The following is a 21,603-nucleotide window of genomic DNA, read 5'->3' as shown; positions in this document are numbered from 1 at the left end:
AAACAAACAACAACAACAACAAAAAAACCCCACAAAGACAGGGAGGCATTGAAAGCAGAAACAAGAAAGCTTCATGTACCGGCAGCACTGATACCAGTGATAATGGATTTCCCATCCAAATGGCAGAGATCTCGAGACACCAGAGATATGGCTGGGAGACAAAAGAAGCAGCCTGAATGGCCAATGTAAAATCCTGCAGCCAGTGAAAAGCATCCACTTCATGTCAAAATGAAGGCGTTATCAAGCCATTTTCAGATGAACAAAAGCTGAGCAGACACGTACAGCACAAAACGCCGGGGATGGGGGGTTTTCTTCAAGATAAGTGGGGACAGCAGCAGACAGGAGCTCAGATAGAAGAGAATGAGTAAAGGACACCAGCAATGGCGAGATGGAACAAAGAAATGAATCTGTCTTTCTCTTTGAATATTTCTTTGAAAGAGGAAAGACTGTATCAAGAGAAATGTATACTCTTGTATTGAGGGTTACTGAGCCTGGCTGAGGAGAATGTGTCACCAGAGCAGCACAGAGGCAGGGGTGGACCAGCAGTTACATCGAGGTAGATCCTTGTGTTAACAGGAAAAACACTTGGAGTCTCCAACACCACTGCTATCCAGGCATCCATTCATTCAATTGAAGTGATCGAATCCAGGATAGGACCAGCAGCCCCAGTAGTCCTGGGAGGTCAGTCAGAGATCGGGACCAGGAAGCTTTTACTGCAGGGCCTCTCTGGAGTGTGGATGGGATTCTGGGATTACTCAGCCCCTAAGAGCATGGGGACTACATGGATGCAGAGATGATAACCTTCATGGTCTTTTAGAGCTGGAGGTAAGTGTTGAATTGGCCATCTCTTTCCCTCCTTACATCTTATACACAGAGAGAACTGAGGTTCAGAGGAGTGAACTCAGTGCTGGCATCAGCTAGTTTGATCATAACCAGGAGTAGAGCTCAGGTCTCCAGGTCCTGAGCCTGTGTCCTCTACCCCACATCTACTTCCCTAAACTTCTTCCCAGAGGCCTTCTGAAGGTGGGTGGGGGTGGGGAGTTGACTCCTCAGGCACGTGGAGATCATCTCACTAAAATTGAGATTACAGCACCGTTTCCCCAGGCAGCATGGGTGTGCTACCTTTTACTGTAGGGAGGCCTCTACCAGGCATTCTGCTACAGCCGAGCACCTAGCCTCTATCTTGTTTCCATCAACATAATCTGTTCGCAACATGAGATTGGGCTTTTCCCTGGCCCCTTATCACTAATAGGATCAGCGGATTCTGCAGGATGTGGGGAGCTGCAGTGAGCATGCTCAGTCGGGGAAGCCGCTGTCTCAGAAACCGCAGCTCAGCTGGGTATACACCAAGCTTTTGTATTCAGGAGAGGAGAGTTCACCAGGATTCGTCTCTCTCTCCTGGACCGCTTTAGCTCAGGCTGTAGCTCTAACTCAAAGCCCTGTCAACCAGAGGACGGTTTGGTTAGTGCCTCGTAGAGCCTCCACCGAGTCGTCGCCATCTTACTTTTGGAAGCTTCTCTCATCATATATAACATTTATCTCACTTTAGGTGTGGTTTTTTTTTCTTCTTGCTATAACAAATCAAATGATTTTAAATAAATTTGCTTTAGAAACGACTTGGTCAAAAGAGACCGATTCGATTATACTTCACGAATCGTGTAAAATGGCCAACATTATAAGCTTTAGAGACATTTTATTCAGTTTGATTTTTCAGTTTTCTTTTCATCTTTTGGAACCAATCTTTCCTAGGCCGTCAATGTGTTTGCCATAGGCACTTCTGGCTTGTACCTGATAAAGAAGTCTCACACGGGAAAGGAAGAAGCCGAATGGAGCTCCCACTTCGGGTCTGCTGCTTGTTAGCTGTGCACCCTTGGGTGAGGCCCGGAGCTTTGGGTATTTTAGTGAGACAGGGAGGCAGAATGCAGCACTCTGCACCCTGCACCCCAAGCTGTTGCTTTTTGGGACAGGCTGAATGTCAGGTAGCTTGGTGTAGATGAATTCAGGGGTTTGAGTAAGGGAGCTGGAGATCAGACTTCCCTCCTTGGGAAGGGGAAGGGTTAGCCAGCTGGAATCCAAGTCAGAAGCTGGGGCTTCCGTTGCTAGGCAACAGCAGCCTTTGTCTTGCTGTGACTCAGACAGGAGTAGGGTTTTTGAGTGGGCTCCAGCCACACATGACTTCCTGCCTCTGCCATTGACTCTCCCATCTTCCTGCTTTCCTAGAGTGCAGCGTTAGTCACCACTTGCGACTCTCCTCAGCGCACCCTGTTCAGAGGCTGCCTCTAGCCCAGCCTTTAGGGCACACCAATCTGTCTTACTTCCAAATGCATGGGAGGGAGCCTACACAGGGTAGGAAAACAGACATGTTGCACTGTAAAAGCCTGAACTCAGTATTAGCTCTTCCAGAGTTCTTAGGGTGTGTGAGATACAGTCCCCCCACTTCTTAACTTCTCATGGTAGGGCTTCAGGGATCTCCACCTCTGTTACCAACTTCTCTTCACCAGACATGCAGAGCAATTCACCAGTTCTCAGATTGTGTCTCCCCATTCTCAGATCCCGTTTCCCCCTTGCTTTAGTTTTTTAGGACTGGGCTTTGAAATGTCTTCACTTCTGGAAGGCTCTTCCCCACTGACCCCACCCAGGTAGGTGTGGCTTGTATCCCAGGAGTTAGGTGTTTGGGGCTTGTTATCCAATGTGATGAAATGGGTGTTGTAGCTAATGTGATTAGGTCATCACCATTGGGAGGGATCACTGTTGGGCTTGAGGGAAAGTTAGTTGTACTGGCTGGTTTTGTGTGTCAACTTAACAGTAGCTGGAGTTCCCACAGAGAAAGGAGCCTCCCTTGAGGAAATGCCTCCATGAGATAGGGGTAAGGCATTTTTTCAATTAGTGATCAAGAGTGGGAAGGCTTATGGTGGGTGGTGTCATCCCTGGGCTGGTAGTCCTAGGTTCTACAAGAAAGCAAGTTGAGCAAGCCAGGGAAAGAAATCTAGTAAGCAGCTCCCCTCCATGGCCTTCATATCAGCTCCTACCTTCAAGTTCCTGCCCTGTGTGAGTTCCTGTCCTGACTTCCTTTGGTGATGAACAGCAATGTGGAAGTGTAAGCTGAATAAACCCTTTCCTCCCCAACTTGCTTCTTGGTCATGATGTTTTGTGCAGGAATAGAAACCCTGACTAAGACATTAGTGTTCAAGGGACTGGAGAGGTGGCTCTGCCGTTGGTGCCCTGGCTGCTCTTGCTTGGGTTTGGTTTTCAGCAACCACATGGCAGCTCACAAGCAACTGTAACTCCAGTTCCAGAGAGTGGATTGTTATAAAGAGGCCACTCCCTGGGCTTGGGTTTTTCTGCAGCATAAGCCCTTTCTCTTTTAGCTCCTCTGCCACATTGTAACACATCCATCCACCCGGCCCTCACCAGATGCTGAACTGATGGGGCTACTCAATTTTTGTCTTTCAGCTTCCCAAACTGTTACATAAAACGTTCTTGTTTAGAATTACCAAGCATCAGGTATTCTGTTAAAACAACATGGGTTGGAGCAGTTTAACTCTCTTGGAAGGGCTCTCCAGTAACCCTTTGGGGGGTAGAAAGTTGACTGTGGCCATAGTGCTGTTCACAGTAGCAGCCACTTTTCTTAGTTGATAAAAATGTCTTAAAGGAAAAAAAAAGAACTTAGTTTGGCTTACAGATTGAGGGATACTTTTATCAGGGAGGAAGGAGTATGAGGCAGTCACACCATGTCTTGTCAGGAAGCAGGGAGATGATTCATCTTCTCTTCTCTTCTCTTCTCTTCTCTTCTCTTCTCTTCTCTTCTCTTCTCTTCTCTTCTCTTCTCTTTTCTCTTCTTCCCCCTTCTCTCCCCCCCCCCTCCAGGACTTCCGCTCATAGGATGGCACTACCTGTATTAAGGGCACATCTTTCCTCCTCAGGTAAACTTCTCTGGAAAGGCATCTCCTAAGTGACTCCAAAATCAAGTAAACTTGACAATAAAGACAAATCAAATTCACCAAAACAATTTCCCCTCCTCTTCCTGGATGGCCATTCGGCTGGATACTGTTTCTTAGGCTTTCTCTAGTTGGGTGGCTTTCATGGTGGCATGTTCTAATCATAAGAAGGCAGAAGTTATAGATGATGTGCTTTCTGGGCTAAGGCTTATGTCCGTTTACCCCCCCCCCCACTGTGTTATTGAGACATAATTGGTATGCAGTGAGGTGCTCCTTTCCGGCACATAGGTTGGTACATAGCTTTTCACTGCTAGGTCATGTAGACCACCAAATGTGCCTCCTAAAGTACATTTTCCTGCTCATATGATAAATTTCTCATGCCCCAATTGGGGGTTGGTGGAAGCCAGTGAATTCTAGGATATAAATGGCCTCATTTGACATACAGTGTTGGGCTGGGTGTTTTTCTTCACATGATTTGAAAATTCATCTATGTTCTTTGGATTGGTAATCCCACCCCTTTCCTGTTGGGCAGCCTTCCATTGTATGAACGTGCTATACTCTGTGATAGACATTTGGCTTGCTTGCCCTTTTGGCTACAGTGGTTGAAGTTAGCATACCTGTGTCTAATCTCCAAGCGAATCTATACTTTCTGTCCCCTGTAATGAAACCTCTGAGTCACACAAGTGCAAATTTAACTGCTAAGCTGTTTCCAGTGACTGTTCCTGTCCAGTCAGTAACATAGGAGAGTTACAGTATCCCACTGTCACCAACACTTGATAACTCCAGCCTACTGGTGTGTGTGGGTGTATCCTGGTATTCATTGTGGTTTAACCTGCATTTTTCTTGATCACTAATTCTATTAAACATTTTCAATGTGTTTCTTGGCCATTTGAGTATCAGTTCTTGTAAATCCCTTAAAAACATTTCGCTCATTTCATTTACTGTCAATGGCTAACTACTATTGAGTTTGAATGCACATTGGATGAAAGACATTTGCCAGGTATATATCTGACCAAACAGTTTTCTTTGTTGCTTGTCCTCTCATTCTGTTGATAGAATCCATTGAAATGGAGACGTGTTAATTTCTATACAGTCCAGTTCATGGGCCTATTGACATTATTGATCATTTGTCTTTGTGGTGTTCTACCTTACATATCTTTTCTTCTGGGTCATTAAGTCAAACGTATACAAAAATATATATTCTCTTCTGCCTCCTTGTTCCATCTTCTCCAACTTTCATAAAACCCTGGGGCATAGAAAAGGCGTAAGACAAAAAGTATCTGGAACCCTGGGACCTAGTCATGAGGGAGAGTCACTAGCCAGGACTATGTCTTCAGGCTGGAAAGCTCGAGGTAGGGATGAATGCCAATTACGTTTGAACCATTAACTTTTGCATGTCTATTTGTGCGTTTTGTTTGTTTGTTTTTCAAGACAGGATTTCTCTGCGTAGCTCTGGCTGTCCTGGAACTACCTCTGTGGACCAGGCTGGTCAAACTGCCTCTACCTCAGAACTGCTGGGATTAAAGGTGAAAGGAGCCACTCCCAGCCTTGCAGGACTGCGTGGTATGGCAGTCTGGTCTGCTCTAGATCATAACTGTTTCTCCAGTGTGCAGATTCTGTGCTTTACCCAGTAGTCTCCAGTGAGGTTCTGGCATGAATTGGAGGATCACTGCCCTTCAGCACTCCTCCACGTCTCTAAGCTTCCTCTTTTGAACCAGCCAGAGAGGACAATTAACTCTGAGGAGTGTTCGTGTATATTATTTGTGCATTCGGACTGGCTTCTAAATTGCACTTAGGTGGGGTTGGGAGGACTTGGTGCTGTCCCTGTTCCCTTTCCATTCAAAGCAGAGATGCCGTCAGCCTCCTCTGATTGTCTTCATTTGTGCTGTTCATTCCTTCATCACCCAATCCTGCCTGTCAGTTTCTGTCTCTCCATTGGCTTCGTCTCTAGGGGATTGTCTTCTAGTTCTGCCTTACCACGGTAGTATCGTGTTTCCTAAACAAGGCTGAATTTTCCCCACACTGGCTCCCCACTGGGTGCTTTGTTACTGTAGTACAGATCCATAATGCGTCAGTCCCTCATCTCTTCTATAATTTTATTCCTGCCACTTTTCATTTGTTTTACTTGTTGAGTAGAAGCAGATAATAAAACCCATTGTAGTTACTTTTCTGTTGCTGTGATAAAAGGCCATGACCAAAAGCAACTTAAAGGAAGAAAAAGATTGGTTTTGTTCATGGTTCTGGAGAGCTAGAGTCTATAATATCAGGAAAGGCAGGGTGTGCAGGCAGAGAGAGAGGGAGGGGGAGGAGGAGTGGGAGGGGGAGAGGGAGAGGAGGGGAGAGGGAGGGGGAGAAGGAGGGGGAGAGAGAGGGAGAGAGAGGGAGAGGAGGGAGAAGGAGGGGGAGGGGGAGGGGGAGAGGAGGGGAGAGAGGAGGGGGAGAATGAGGGGGAGAAGGAGGGGGAGAGAGGGGGAGAGAGAGGGAGAAAGAGGGAAAGAGAGGGAGAGGGGGAAGGGGGAGGGGGAGGGGGAGGGGGGAAGGGGAGAGAACACAAATAAGAAGTGAGGAGAGCCTTTAAGTCCACAAGCCTGTGCCCAGTGATGTACTTCCCCCAGCAAAGTGCCACTTCCAAAAGTTCCTCCTCAACAGTGCCACCCACTGGGAACAAAGTCTGAGGGAGGGAGGGACATTTCTCCTCCAGGCTGCTATGTTCACCAACCAGCACAGAGGGGAAGGAGATTGCCAATGGCCTTCAGCATTCTCCTTCAGCGTGTGACTTCATCCTCTCGTGTGCATATTTCTGTCCTGAATTTTATACTTATCATTCTTCAGCTTCTCTTTACGATTCAGTTTCACCTTTAAAGTCTGTCTCATGATTCATGCTTCCAAGAGCATTGTGTGAGTGTACTGAGAAATCATGTAGATCTAAGCTCACCTATTCACAGGCAGAGTTCAATGGCAGTAGATTTATTTAGTTGTGTAGCTGTCTAGCTTTAGACCATTTCCTCCAGAAGACTCCTTGCTCTCCTTTTCTGTCATTTGAAAGCATGTTTGAAGGTTGGTATGACGACACGTATCTGTGATCTCAGTGTTTGGGGGGACGGAGGCAGAGGCATCGCAGGTTTAAGCCCTGTCTGTGCTATGCTGTGAGATGCTGTCTCAAAAACCCACGGACTGGGATAGTGTAGCTCAGTGGTAGGGTACTTGCTTAGTAAGCACGAGGCCCTGGATCTTTAATGCCTCATAAAAGATGTATTGTTGTGGGTATGAATATTGATATTAAGAATTTTTTGTCTTTGGAAACTACTCATGGTATCTTTTTGTGGAGTACCTAAATGTGTGTGTGTGTCTACATATGCATTTGCATGTGTACATATATGTGTGTATACATATATATGCATGTGTACACATCTGTATGTACATATGTATATATGTGTGTGTATAAGCATGTATGTGTATATACATGTCTGCTCACTTGTGTAGGTGCATGTGAAGGCCAAAGGTTGATATTCAGATGTCTTCCTCATTCACTTCCCTTATTTTGAAACAATGTCTCTCACAAAACCTGGAGCTTGCTGTTCTACTGAATGGACTGACCAGCGAACCCCTGCAGAGCTGGGATTGTAAGCAGGCACCCAGCTTTTCACATAGGTGCTAGAGGTCTGAACTCAGACAGTCATGCATTTACCGTAAGCATTTTGCCTACAAGGTCATCTCCCTAGTGCCATGAAATGTCATATTAAGCCTCTTTCCTACTTTCTAAAACATTTAAAAAAATTAAATATATTTAAAAATTTCAAAATGTACATTGTGTTTACATTGCAATGCTCCTTCTCCATCCTCCCTCTAACCCTTCACATGTCTCCCCACTCCTTTCAAATACATGTTCTCTTTGTCTTTAATGATCATATATGTATTATATATGAATAAATATGTAAATACAGCCAGGTGAGTCCGTTTAACTGTGTATATGTTTTTAGAACCGACCACTTGGTACTGAATATCTAACTAGGGGACCCATCCATGGGGAGGACTACTTACTTCTCCCTCTCTCCATGGGGAGGACTACTCCCTCTCTCCATGGGGAGGACTACTTACTTCTCCCTCTCTCCATGGGGAGGACTACTTACTTCTCCCTCTCTCCATGGGGAGGACTACTTCTCCCTCTCTCCTTCTCCCTCTCTCCGTGGGGAGGACTACTTCTCCCTCTCTCCGTGGGGAGGACTACTCCCTCTCTCCATGGGGAGGACTACTTCTCCCTCTCTCTGTGGGGAGGACTACTTACTTCTCCCTCTCTCTGTGGGGAGGACTACTTACTTCTCCCTCTCTCCGTGGGGAGGAATACTTACTTCTCACTCTCTCCGTGGAGAGGACTACTTACTTCTCCCTCTCTCCGTGGAGAGGACTACTTACTTCTCCCTCTCTCCGTGGGGAGGACTACTTACTTCTCCCTCTCTCCGTGGGGAGGAATACTTACTTCTCACTCTCTCCGTGGGGAGGACTACTTCTCCCTCTCTCCGTGGGGAGGACTACTTACTTCTCCCTCTCTCCGTGGGGAGGACTACTTACTTCTCCCTCTCTCCGTGGGGAGGACTACTTACTTCTCCCTCTCTCCGTGGGGAGGACTACTTACTTCTCCCTCTCTCCGTGGGGAGGACTACTTACTTCTCCCTCTCTCCATGGGGAGGACTACTTCTCCCTTTCTCTGTGGGGAGGACTACTTACTTCTTCTCTCCGTGGGGGAGGACTACTTACTTCTCCCTCTCTCAGTAGCCAATAGTTGCCTGTAGTTCCTTTTACCCAGGTTGAACACTGGACTGTTTCTTTCTGTTGTTATTTATTAGTCTTTGATATAGTCTAGAGATAATTCTCTTGTTAGGTGTTTGTGTTATGTTTATTTCTCAGTTTGTAGAATGCTTGTTAATTCTGTTATTGGATTAATTTATTTATGATTTTCTTTACCAAGTCTCAGAGACATCCTTTCATTTTCTCCAGGGCCTGTTTCTGCCATATGTTTGGTTTATGACCCACCCGCACTTGCTCTTAGCCAAAAGGATAGATAGATGTGCTCTATCTCCAATTCATCTCCATATATGGGGTGAGGTAGGAGTTAAGATATTTTCCTATATATATCGCTCTAGGACCAGAGTAAAGAAGGCCTCTTTTCCCTTGTTGAGTTGCTTGTCTAAGGATTAAGGACCTGAAATGAGAGCCCGGTTTTGGAGCATGTATTCTGACTGCTGTGATTCTTATTCTCAGACCATACTTGACTTGATTGGGGTAGTTAAGGAACAACAGGAGGCCAGTAGTTCACTTCTTTCAGGATTTTCACTTTCCCAAATCCCCTCCTGGGATTTGGGTTGTGAGTGACCAGCTAATTGAGTAGAAACCAGAATCTTCATAGTATTAAGCTATGTGCATGGATGTGGAATGTCTTTGCACTTACTTAGGTCTTTTACAAATCTTTTCAGCAATGAAGTTTAGTTCTCAGCACAGCAAATTTGCCACTTTTAATTTGATTCACTTCTAAGTAATAAAAAATTCTATTCCCCATGATAATTTTAGAAGTTTTTTTATTCAATACGTTTTTGCTGATAGGTAAGACAAGAATTGATTTTTGGATAATGACATTTTACCCTGCGAGATTGATGAATTTAATTCTGGTACGTTTTTGGAGATTCCGTGAAATGTTAAGTGTTCAGACAGATATGTTACTGGTGAGTTGTCATAGTTTTTTTAAATTATTTTTTTAATCGACTAATTGGTAATCTCGAATCATGCACTTGGATCTTTTACCTCCTAGTCTTCTCATATCCGCCCCTTCCCCCGTGATCCCCACTCTGAGAAAAAAACAAAAACAAAAACAAAAATAAAGAAAAACAAAAAAAAATCAAAACCAAAAACCAAATCCGTTTTATGTGGTCCATATATTGCTGGAGCAGGGCCAAATTCCTAGTGGCTAGCGCTCCCAGAGAGGATGAGTTTTTCTCTGCCTATATCCGTGCCAGAAGCCATCAGCTGAGGACAGCCATTTGGTGGCTGGATAGGGGTGGGGCGGGGCCTGCTCTGCTTCGAGGGGCGGGGCTAAGCTCTCTCATAGCCACAGAAATTAACATGGCTTCAGGTAGCATCTGAGACCCTGGGCATCAGCATGGGCTTTGGTGGTAACGTGGGCCACGAACAGCAACGTGGTCCTTGGTCGTATCAAGGCCACTGACCCCACTCAAGGCCCCCAGCGGCTACGTGGACCACGAGTCTCAACATGGTTTCAGGTCACAGATCAACTCTGTGCTCTCGTTTTCTCCTTGGACTCTTGGTGAAGACTTGTTGAATTTATTTTCTAATATACTTATTTTGATAGTATTTTCATAGGATTAAAAAAAAACCTCTCTAGTTTTTATCAGCCTTGGTATTGAGTTGTTCTTATCTCATTAAATGAGTTGAGAAATTGATTCCTTAACTTGACTTTCCAGGAGTTTGTTTCATTTTGGCGTTATTTCTGTATAAACTATTTGACGAAATTTCGTAAGTGCCATGGGTTTTCAAGTTCTCTTTGTAGAGAAACATTTGTTAAAAACTAAAAGCAAACAAATACAGGTTAATTTAGAACAAAATGTTATGTTTTGTTCATTTGGATGAGGCTTTTTTTCCACCCAAGGAACTTGTGCATTTTGCTTAGTTGATGGCTTCGGGACTTGAAGTTGGTCAGAATATTTTCATTTTAAAAAAATGCGTATGGAGTCCGGAGTGAACACCCTCCCGAATGTTAGTAGTATGTGTTTCCTCTCCTTATAAACAGGGCCACAGTCTCGGGGTATCCATTAATTTTTAATCTTTTCAAAGAAACAACTTACCAGTTTTCTCATCACAGCTCCTCCTTCTGTCCGGTCCCATTTCTCCCTTCATGGAGATGTGTTTGCCTTTTCATTTTTTTTTATTTATTTTTAAAATCTGTGTGTGGAGGTTTAGACAACGGGTGTAGTGTCCTCTCTTCTTTATGAGTGTAGGCATTTAAAGCTCTGCCCTCCTCCTCCGCAGCGCTCTAACTGTGCCTTGCAAATGGAACTATGTTGCTTTTGTTATCACTTAGTTTGAGGTATTTTCCAGTTTCCCTTGTAATTTCATCAAGCTGTGGTTTACTTAAAAGCGTTTGTTTAATTTACCGAACCCCAGTGTATTCCTTTTAAATTTAATTCCAGGCGACCAGAGACTGTAACTTGAATGATTTTTTTAAATCATTGAAAACTTTGAGATGTGCTCTTTTGTGAAGCACGTGGGCCGCTTGGTGGGGATTGTCTGTGTACCTGAATAGGATGTGACTTCTCTTTCGAGGTGGACTGATATGTGAGTGCCAATGAGGTCGTCTTAGAGGACGGCATTAAAACATTCTGTGTGCTCATAGCTCGGATGACCGTGGGCTTGTGAGGAGCAGCAGCTCTGTTTGGAGATGTTGACTGGAAAGGTTTGTCTGTAAGGATCTAGACTTGGCGTATCATGCAACCGAGCCCCAATCTCACTACGATCATTTCTACCTTAACAGAAGCAGGCTGGCCTAAGATGCCTGGATTTGTTTAATTCACCTTGGTTTTTTTTTTGTTTTTTTGTTTTTTTTTTTCCGGAGCTGAGGACCAAACCCAGGGCCTTGCGCTTGCTAGGCAAGCGCTCTACCACTGAGCTAAATCCCCAACCCAATTCACCTTGTTTTGGTTGGCTTACTGTGTGCTTCTCTGATTTGGGGAAATACAAGAAGACAGGCTAAACTTTCATCAAAGAGGACACTTTCATTGCCCCATGCTTTGCATTGAATGGGCCGGAAGACATGGTCGCTTGGTGCTTCGGATGAAGGACTTGATGGACTCACACTGAGTTATGTCCTGTGAGCAGTGCACTTAGATTTGAGCATATTCAGTGGGCAACACGCGTGGGTCTGAGCATGCTCATTGGGCCACTCACCTCCAAGTTTCACATGCTTGGAGGGTAGTTCAGCTGGGTATTAATCTCAGTGAGTAGCTCATCTGGAGAGTTAATAAGTTCACTATGTAACTCCCTTAGGGATTAGGTATGTTCCGTGCTCCTGGGCACTGAGCTTGCTTAGAGGTTAGCTCGCTTGGGGATTCTCAGGGGTGGGCAGTTTCCCTGGGGACGGAGTTTGCCCAGTGAGTTGCTCATTTAGATTCTGAGCACAGGGAGTGATTCCCTAAGGTGAGCTGGGTGCGTGCGCGTGCACGTGTGCGTTTTCCATTGCTTAGCTCTGATTCTTGATGCTCTGGTCTTGTAGCACCCAGGAGTTACTGCAAACCCGCAGAAGCTAGATTTGTCAGAACCAAACCTTTCCTCCAACAAATGGGGAACCGACATTCCAGGAAGTTAGGAATTGGTCAAGGTCACATTTTCCGTCACCCTGCATGGCTTCCGCAATTTCTCACTTGCTCTCTGGAACTTTAGACAATTCACGACAGCCAATTGTGTACTCTGATCAAACAGGGAGGATGGAGATGAAGAGACCTCCTTAGGATGCCTGGTAGGAGAGTAGCAGAAGGGAGAACACTGTCTATAACCCCTCTTGCTGTTTCTTGATGGACCTTGTTTTCTCCAAGGACTGATTTACTGGTGACTGAGGTCAGAGTTTATAATAGAAGCCCATGGGGATTTGTGGTTTAATTGCCCTGAGCAATTGGGAAGGCAAGGAGGAGAGGAAAGCCCTTCGGGGGGAACGGTAATTATTTGTGTACAGAAATCACAGCGCTCGTTACAAAATGTTTACGTACTCTTGTGTATCGGCGGATGAGCATGCAATGTGCGCATTTGAGAGCGGTTTATCGGGCCTATCTCTCAATCTGTCGAAAAGCAGTGTCGCCATGAGAGTCTGATGGTTTATTTCTTTCTGTTTAAGCGAAACGTAAATTATCTGGCCCATTAATATCTGGGCGCTCTAATCCATTATTAGAGGAGAAAAGTAAAACCCCTGCACTAAGATGAATGTTTGCTTTTAAGATGATTAATAATGCCAGGTCTCTGGCACATTTCTCACACTGCTGCTGGGCTCTGTTGGGGAGGAGAACAGAAACAGACTGGGAAGATCACTGGCTGTGGTTCAGTGTTTGTGCAAACGATCCTTCTGTCTCCCTCTCCCAGAGCCTTCCCTGGCTTCCAGGTGCCGTTGTCATAGAGGACAAGATCCTAGCAAGCCAGCTGATGAGGCCTCCTGGAGCATCTGTGATGTGGCCAGCCTTGCACTGTGGCAGAAGCAAGAGAAGGCTCTTCCGCTCTTGAATAATTATTTCGTGTACTGGGAGAGATGAAGACAGTTCGTGGAGAGGTACCAGTTGTGAGGTAGAGGAGATGGGGCAGTTGTGAGGATCATTATAGTTAAGACGGAGAGAGACTGACCCTGAGTGGTCAAGAAATGCTTCCTGGAGGAGGCGAGCCTCGGGGAACGAGAAGTCCATGGAGGGCCTCAAACATACAGACTGCCTCCTGAGCACCGGCTTCGAGCTCGGAGCTTTGTGGATATGGTTGCTATTGCGGCCGTCTTACAGAGTTTCAACGTCAGAACCATTACGGTCTCTTTGTGAGTGAGACAAATGGGGCTCTAAGAGGTGGAGTTTTCCACCTGGTTTCACAGTGAATGAGGGGCAGAGCCAGGATGAGCATTCAGCACTGGGGGACTGGAAGCCTGAGCCTGAGGTATTCACTGCTGTTATGCAAATGTCTGTGTGCAGAGGGTGCCCGTCTGGCACTAATTAACCTGTAAGGAGTGTGGAATCTCAAGGTCGAAGATTGGTGGGGGCACAATTTCAGAGTAGGGTCCCAGTCTGGACCTTAGCAGGTGATACTGTATCCCTCAGTGTTGATGGACCTTTCTTCTTGTTGGTGGTTTTGGAAAGGTGTGGCCTTGTCACTCTAGCCTCACACCTGGGCTTGGGCCACATCCTCTCACTGCAGATGAATGCAGCAGCCCCTAGGCTCATGGCCGTCAGTAGCATCTGTCCACAGCGGCCACCACCATGATCCTCCGAAGCATAGATCCTCTTGCTCCCAGTGTACTGGAAACTCCCATTTCCACAGAATCCTCAACGATGCTGCAGGCCTCCTTTCCCTGTCCCTCCTCTCCTTCATCTCTGCCTCTCCAGTCAGAAACCCTCTGCTTCTCTCTTGACCATCTTTGGGCTTCCTGTGATCACATCCCTCCCAGTCCAGCTCCCTGTGACCTTCATCCATCCTCTAGGTGTGTGGATAGATGCTCTCTCTCACAGTCTCAGAGGACAGGGACAGAAATAGGGATAGAGTTAGCTCTCTTGAGTGGCTTCAGGCCCAGCAGAGAATAGTCAGAGAGCTACAACCAGGCCTGCCCGCATCTCCGCCAGGCATCCTACAAGTGTGTTCCTAGCATCCACTTGGAGCTCTCTTTGAGGCTGGGTATTCGGGACACCGAGAAAAGTGAGGGCAGGTTGTGCCCTGTCTTTGTGGCATGCGCAGATCACAGGTTTGACTTTCTCCAAACCTCAGCTACTCTGTTAGGGAAATCAGCTGAGCTGTGTGGGAATAATGTTGGGAGCAGAGCCCAGCTGTGTGTCTGCCCCCATGATGCCAAAAGTGGGTAGAGCATTGAAGGACGAGTAGCCAAAGCCTCGTGAGGGGCAGCTGGTCTGTCTCAGTCCTACATGGTTTTTTCCTCCGAGACTCAGAGTGATCCATCCCCTTTGGGCCCCTCCACTGAACGGTGCTGCTTCAGCTCCTGTGGCCAGTTTTTTCTGTGAGCCATTCCAGAGAACTCACAGTGACCAGAGAAGTAGGTCTTAGAGCCATTGCCCACAGGATAGGAGGGGCTCCTGCCAACAGGCAGGCATTGTTTACTATGGACAGACAGCAGGCTGCATGTTTTCCTAATTTCCCAGAGAGCTCATTTTACGCTCTGCTAAGAGCTCAATGAGCTGGTACAAAAGCTGGGAGGCCCTCCTGCTTCCAGCGGGATGGTTGGTGGGAGCCTGACACGGCGCTGTGCTGAGGACCAGGCATCCAGAGCTATATTCCCGCAGGTCTTCCTCTCACAAGGGCCCCCTGAAGATACCTTCCCTCCTAGGATGGATGGCTAGTGCGTCTCTGCAGCGATGAGAGCCTTGGGGACTTCTGAGCTGGTGGAGTCTAATCTAAGCAATGCTAAAGACTAAAGGAGTCTTTTGTGGGCTTCTGGCCTGGCCTCAGTGAAGAGGGGGGTGTGACCTGGAAGGTCAGTTCCCTCCCCCTGGCCCAGAGTGAGATTCTATCCAGAGTGGCTGGGATGAACCAGCTGAGATCTGGAACTGTCCTGTGGTGCAAATAGAATGTGGGGACCAAGTGACTGGTCCTAGATCTGGCTGCAGACATAAGCAGAGGCTTCCTCACAAGGCACCTGGAATATGCCCAGAGAATTTGCTCTTGCCGCCATAAAAGTCTTTGTTTTTACATTTACTTATTTAGTGTGTGTGTGTGTGTGTGTGTGTGTGTGTGTGTGTGTGTGTGTGTGTGTGTGTATGGAGGTCAGAGGACAATTTACGGAAGTCAGTTCTCTCCTTCCATTATGTGGGCTCTGGGCATCAAACTCAAACCATCGGACTTGGTGGCAACGGCTTCACAGTTTAAAAAAAAGCATCGTCTCCTCTTATGATGTTGAGAATGGACTTCAGGCTTGTCCCAATGCTTACGTTGCCCACTTTGGGTTTTGAGACAGGGTTAACACTGGCTTGGCGCATAGCAAGTGGATTGGCTGACCAGCAAGCCACTGGGATCCTGTTGTCTCCAGTCTTCCAAGGGCTAGGACTACAAGCGTATGCCATGAGCCTCGTCTTCAAGGCGTGTGTTCAGGGAATCAAATGCAGACCCTTGCTCTCGCAAGGCAAGTACTTTATCGGCCAAGCTCGTAGCTGCTCTTTATTGGCATTTGTATGTTCCTCATGCCCCATGTCTGAAAATTCCAGTATCTAAAGCTCCTGTGAGTCTTTTCTGAAGATTCATACCTGTTATTCTTTATTTCTTTGTGTGCTTGGTATTTCGGGGGCTATATGCTGCTTATTACCTTCAGGACATCCCTGGTAAGGATTCCTGGGGCCTTGTTTGCCATTTGGTTTGCTAGAGAGATTTCTGTTTGCTTCTGCACTGACTGGGGACACTACCCAAGGTTTCAACCCAAGCTTCTCATGAACTTCACAATGTGCCCAATTCTCAAAACAGTGTACAAAGCAGACTGTGTCTATGCTAAGCTTTCCCCATTCAGCCAATGTCAGGGTCAAGATGAACCCTTCGCTGTTTGTGGGGAGCCAGCTATGTTGTGGTCACACTGAATCTACTTGGACCTTCTGTTTACTCCTCAGCATTACAGAGGAGAGGATTTCACATCAGACCCCCAACCTTGGGACACCGGTCTGTGACTGAGTTTGACCTTTTGACCCCATAACTCAGGTGGTCTTAGAGAAGGACCTCAAGGGTCGGAGGGTCTAAGAGGAACCCTCAGGGAGGAAGTAATGCTGCCTCTCATCTTCCTTCCCAAAGTCTTATTTTACTTTGTTTTAGGGCTCTGCATATCTTTCTTCTGTGCAAGATCAAGCAATGTATTTAAGCAGAGTTAAAACATGTTTTATACAACCCCTTAGTTGTTATACCCTGGAAGGCCCCATAGGGGGACAAATCACATCAGATCCAACCCCGTGGTTGGTTGGAAACAAGCTGCGTGTCATTCTTTATAACTTAAGTTAATTTACTAACTCTACCTGTGTCAGCTTGAGGTCTCTCTCTCTCTCTCTCTCTCTCTCTCTCTCTCTCTCCCCTCCTCCTCCTCAGGGATGGATGGCAGCTTTGCAATGCCAAGGCATGGGTGTGGGAACACTGTACACTGGACAGCAGTGCCCTTTCTGCAGAGGACAGAGGTGGCAATGCGTGTGGGAGCAGCGTGCACCAGATCGCAGCGCTGTCTCTGCGCTTGGCACGGGTGCAGATGTTCCATCCATCTGCCCCGAGACATGTGCACACGCCGGGGTGGTTCTCAGTGGTCAGTGCCATTCTTGAGGGTCGCATAACCCACTTGTTACAGCCTGGACCTTGAGCTTCCTCTTAAAATTACCAGAACATGCTGTGCAGGTTGGAGGAATGTGTCCCACCAGTGGCTCTGATGAGGGACCTGGCCTGGATCATCTGTATCCTGGGGTAAGATATTGATCGAGCTGCGCTTGAGCCCCAAGAGGCGGTACTGAAGGAATCGAGGGGCTTGATTCAAAGGTATAGGAACTCAGGGAGGGACATTTCTAGAGAGGCCAGGAGTCTCCCCCTATTCTCTCCCTGCATCTCTGGTCTTTCCTTTTCACTTTCTCCCTTCTCTCTTCTCTGTGTCATCTCCCTCCCTCCCTCCTTCATTCCCCCCTCCCTCCCTCCTTTGTTTTCTCTGTCTGTTTATGTAGCCCATGCTGGCCTCAGACACACCACCTTTCTGCCTCAGTCTCCTGAGTACTGAGGTCATACTGCGTACCGTTGAGTACAGAGGTCATACCGTGTACTGCTGTACCTGTGCCTTCTTTTATGGTAAAGCACCCATTTAATATTTTTGTCTCTTAAAAATAATTCTTGTTTTTCTTTTTTATGGATGTAATATAGATTAAAATCCATGATCGAAAACATAGAAAAGCACAAGCCCGTCTACCAATGTTTAATGCATTATTTACGTATCCCTGCGCCTAGCTATCTATTTGTTATAGGTAAAATAAGAAAAACGTAATCCAGTGCTTTGTGTTATAAAATTTGGATGATATTCGGTGACAAGGTGTTTAGAGATTACTCCTCCCCGATTGTTGATCTATTATGTAATTTTTATTGCTCTAAGTATCTTTGAAAATATGTTTTGAAAAGATTATTTTTAAAGGCTCGTAGATTCAGTATGTGGGGTATTAGGTATTCACTTGCATTATGTGTTTGGATGCCTTCCAGTTATTCCAGCTTTATAAATAAGTCTTTGATAAATACCTCGGTGGATATTATTTCTGCTGTTTACATTTGGTTCTCCCTGTGTAAATGGATTTGTTGGCTCATTTTTAGTTATTTTTGTTAATCAAAGGAATGTATTCTACAGTAATGTGAAGTGTATGTGTATATGCCATATAAATGTTAGAAATATTACGTTTTGAAAAAAAACCATGCAATACAAATATCACAGCTTATGGCAAAATGCGTTTGAGGCAGATCACTCAAAATTTATGTAACATCGTGACCATGGCATGAATAAAAAGTAACAATCCTAATAAAAATGCTATTAAAATTAATTATATTCACAACAAATCGAGTAACTACACCACTGAATATTGAACTTTTCCGTTTGCTTGTTGCTTCCTGGGAGAGGGGTAAGGAAGAGCTCCCGGTGGGGAACGTCCCTCTGGAAGATGGCGCAGAAGAGTGAGGGGAAAGTCTGTAGAGTGGCGTGAGGTCAGCAACAGCAGCCTCCACGGCAGGGCAAGCAAGAAGCCGAGACACCAAGGGCACGCTGAGGAGGCAGCGGTGAACTTCAAATTCAGCAGCTACCTGGTGGCTTAAACGGACACTCCCTAAACCTTCTTCTCCTCACGACACTTTTTGCTAGAGAAATTATTTTCTTATTACATTTATTTATTTATTTATTTATTTATTTATTTATTTAGTGTGTGCACATGGTGGTGGTGGTGGTGGTGTGTGTGTGTGTGTGTGTGTGTGTGCGCGTGTGCGCGTGTGCGCGCGCGTGTGACAGAGGATAACTCTCAGGAGTTCTCTCCTTCCTTTATGTGGGTCCTGGGGCTTGAATTTAAGTTGTAATTCCTGGTAGAAAGTGTCTTTAACTACTGATCCATCTTGCACAATTTTTATATGACCCTAGGCACATGGTATAAATCCAAACATTTACTAGAGAAATAAATCATGGAGAAGTATATTTTTACATGCTTCTTTGGCCTATATACAATTTTCCCTCTTATTAAAGATGAAAAGCAAACTGACAAACTAATCAGAATGGTGCGTTTGTTTGTTTAACATATTACGACCCTAAGATATACTAAATTAATACTTACATGCTAAGGGATGACAGGGAAATATTTTAAAAGCTTTTTTACTTTTCATGAATAAACTATTATGTGCCTTTAAGGGTCAAACCAAACCAAACCAAACCAAACCAAACCAAACCAAACCAAACCAAACCAAAAACAAATAAGAAAGGCTGCACATTGAAAACACTGAAATTCATAACTCATGGCAGACTCAAATCAGAGGCCGGGCGCTCCGGGAGGTGTGTTGGCGTTGTGTAGCCTGTCGGCCTGTACAGTGTGAAGCATGGCCCAGTGCATATTGCGTGTTTGGAACCAAGCCTGCGATGAAGTCGAGAGCACAACAGGACAAATCCTGCTAAAGTACTTTGACTCATTGTGTGTGTGACTTTTGACTTGGCCATTGTGTGTTCAGAAAATTCTTACTGTTGCCAAGTTTTTAATGCTCACTCCCATTCAGTGTCGTAGCCCTGTACGAGGCCCTGGGTCACGGTGTGAGCTGTTTTGGCTTAGAGCAGAGACTACAGGAAACACACGGACAATGACCCCCCAGGCTCCGTGATGTCTTTCTTTGCCGTGCCCATTATGTTTGACCTTGTTTTCCTTACAAAAATGTGTCCTGGAGGCAACAGGACTGCGTGCAAAATTGGTGTCCTTTAGATTTCTGCTGTTGTGTCTAAAAGTCCTCAGGAGGACTCTGCACAACACAGACTTTTAGACCTTGTTATGATTTGCTAATTCAGGGCTGGGGAGATGGCTTCTCAGAAAAAGCCCTTGTCCTATAAGTATCTGTACCCGAGTCTACCTAGCCCCAGACTACATAAGAATGTCAGGCATGGTGACATATGATTGTAACCACAGCTCTGTAAAGGCAGTGACAGGCAGGTCCCTGAGGTTCAATGGCCAACCAGTCTAGGCTAATTGGTGCACTCCAGGCTAATGAGAGAGCCTGTCTTAGAGGAGGTGGACAGAGTTGTTAAGGATGACATCCAAGATTGTCAGTTAGTTGCCAAGCACACCACACACACACACACACACACACACACACACACACACACACACACACACACACACACACACATATATTTGGCAATTCAATAGCTTAATACCGTGTTGAATATTTCAAAATGGCTGGAAATTATCTTGAATATTACACCACAACAAAACAATCAGTGAATGAGGTGATGGATACGATAAAATGTAAACAATATGAATGTTTATGGGAACCTCACACCATCCCTACCAATAGGCATGACCATGTGCCAATTAGAAACTTTTTTAATTGAAAAAAAAGAGTCCTATCTTGGTTTATTTTATAGTTCTGTGATAAAATGCCATAATTAAAACCAATGTGAGTGGGTAAGGCTAGGTATTTGGCATATGATGCAGGTATTACAGTCCATCACAAAGGGAAATTGAGGCAGGAACTCAAGGCAGGAACCCGGAGGCAGAGAACTGAAGCAGAGACCATGAGGACTGCTGCTTACTGGCTTGCTACCAGTGGTCATTCAACCTACTCTTGTATACCTCTCAGGACCTCCACCCATATAGCTGGCACCATTCCGAGCGGTCTTAGCCCTCCCACAGCAATCGTTAAGCAATAAAATGTCCCAAAGGTCTACCTAGGGGCCAGACTAATGGAGACTTTATTTTTCAATCTAAATTCTCTCTTCTCGGGTGACTCTGGCTTGTGTCAAGTCGACAGAAAACAAACAAACAAGCAAACCCCCAAACCAACCAGGACAACTGCTTACCAACCATGATAGTTCATTTTACAGAGTGTACTTTTAATTCCTGGGATGTGTGCTGTTTCTTACACATTCTGACACCAATTCTACAACATCTGTGAGTTATTGGACTGCCTGTTTGTTTTTCTGTTGGAGTCTTGGTGTTTTTCTTATTTATCTTTTGCTCTATATGATGGTTGAATCAGTCTTTTCTCTCTTATGCTTTCCTTGGCTCTCACTCATCCCGTGTCTAGGTTCACGGTTCTCTTGAGCTACAGAAGTTTGGAATGTTGTCCTCAAATCTCTACCACTTTACTATGTCACCCATCTCTCTCTGCTTGGATAGTTCTTATCTGTTCAGCCATCAGGTACATATTTATACATATTCTTTCCCATACTTTAAAAAGATTTCATTTGCTAAACACCTAGCTTTTCAAAACAGCTCAGTATTGGTTCTTACACATGGTGTAAGGGCCCAGTGATTTTTCTCTCACATTGCAAACTTTCACAGTTATATCTGTTCTTATAAACTTAAGAGTCTTCAGGGGCCACACATTTCTTATTATGTTGAATGAGCCCAGGTAAGAATGATGCCTCTTACCCCACAGACTGGCAGCCAGTGCTGTTCTCAACATACACTTCTACTTTAATATGTTAGCCTTGTCCTCGAGAGTCTCAGAGTGTATTTTAGTTACGTTCCCATTACTGTGATAAAACACTACACCCTGTACTCTCTCATCCAGAGAAATCAGGGAAGTAACTCAAGGCAGGATCCTGGAGGCGGGGGCTGAAGGAGTGCGGTTTACTTCCTTGCTTCTCGTGGTGAGTCTCGGTTTCCTCTTTCTCTTCCTTTTCCTGTTTATATTTGTAAAGTAGATAAAAACGCTTCTTAGTTTATAGGCTGTA

The 21,603-nt window shown here is 45.5% G+C and overlaps 1 long non-coding RNA gene across 5 annotated transcripts; it reads left to right on the top strand.

The window, feature by feature from the left end:
- The first annotated feature begins 107 nt into the window (after positions 1-107).
- Positions 108-20,056, top strand: LOC134478829 (uncharacterized). Of its 5 annotated transcripts, none has more exons than XR_005490346.2 (3): positions 298-2,866; positions 13,074-13,257; positions 18,298-20,056. It is a non-coding gene; the product is annotated as an uncharacterized LOC134478829 (long non-coding RNA). The 5 variants fall into 5 exon arrangements; XR_010055413.1 differs by having other exon boundaries at positions 1,680-2,346; positions 2,574-2,639; positions 13,074-20,056; XR_010055412.1 differs by having other exon boundaries at positions 1,680-2,346; positions 2,574-2,866; positions 13,074-20,056.
- Positions 20,057-21,603: the final 1,547 nt, after the last annotated feature.

Source organism: Rattus norvegicus, chromosome 10 (genome assembly GCF_036323735.1).
Source record: "Rattus norvegicus strain BN/NHsdMcwi chromosome 10, GRCr8, whole genome shotgun sequence".
In the NCBI taxonomy this organism is placed as follows: domain Eukaryota; kingdom Metazoa; phylum Chordata; class Mammalia; order Rodentia; family Muridae; genus Rattus; species Rattus norvegicus.
This window is presented reverse-complemented; position numbering and strand designations above follow the sequence as displayed.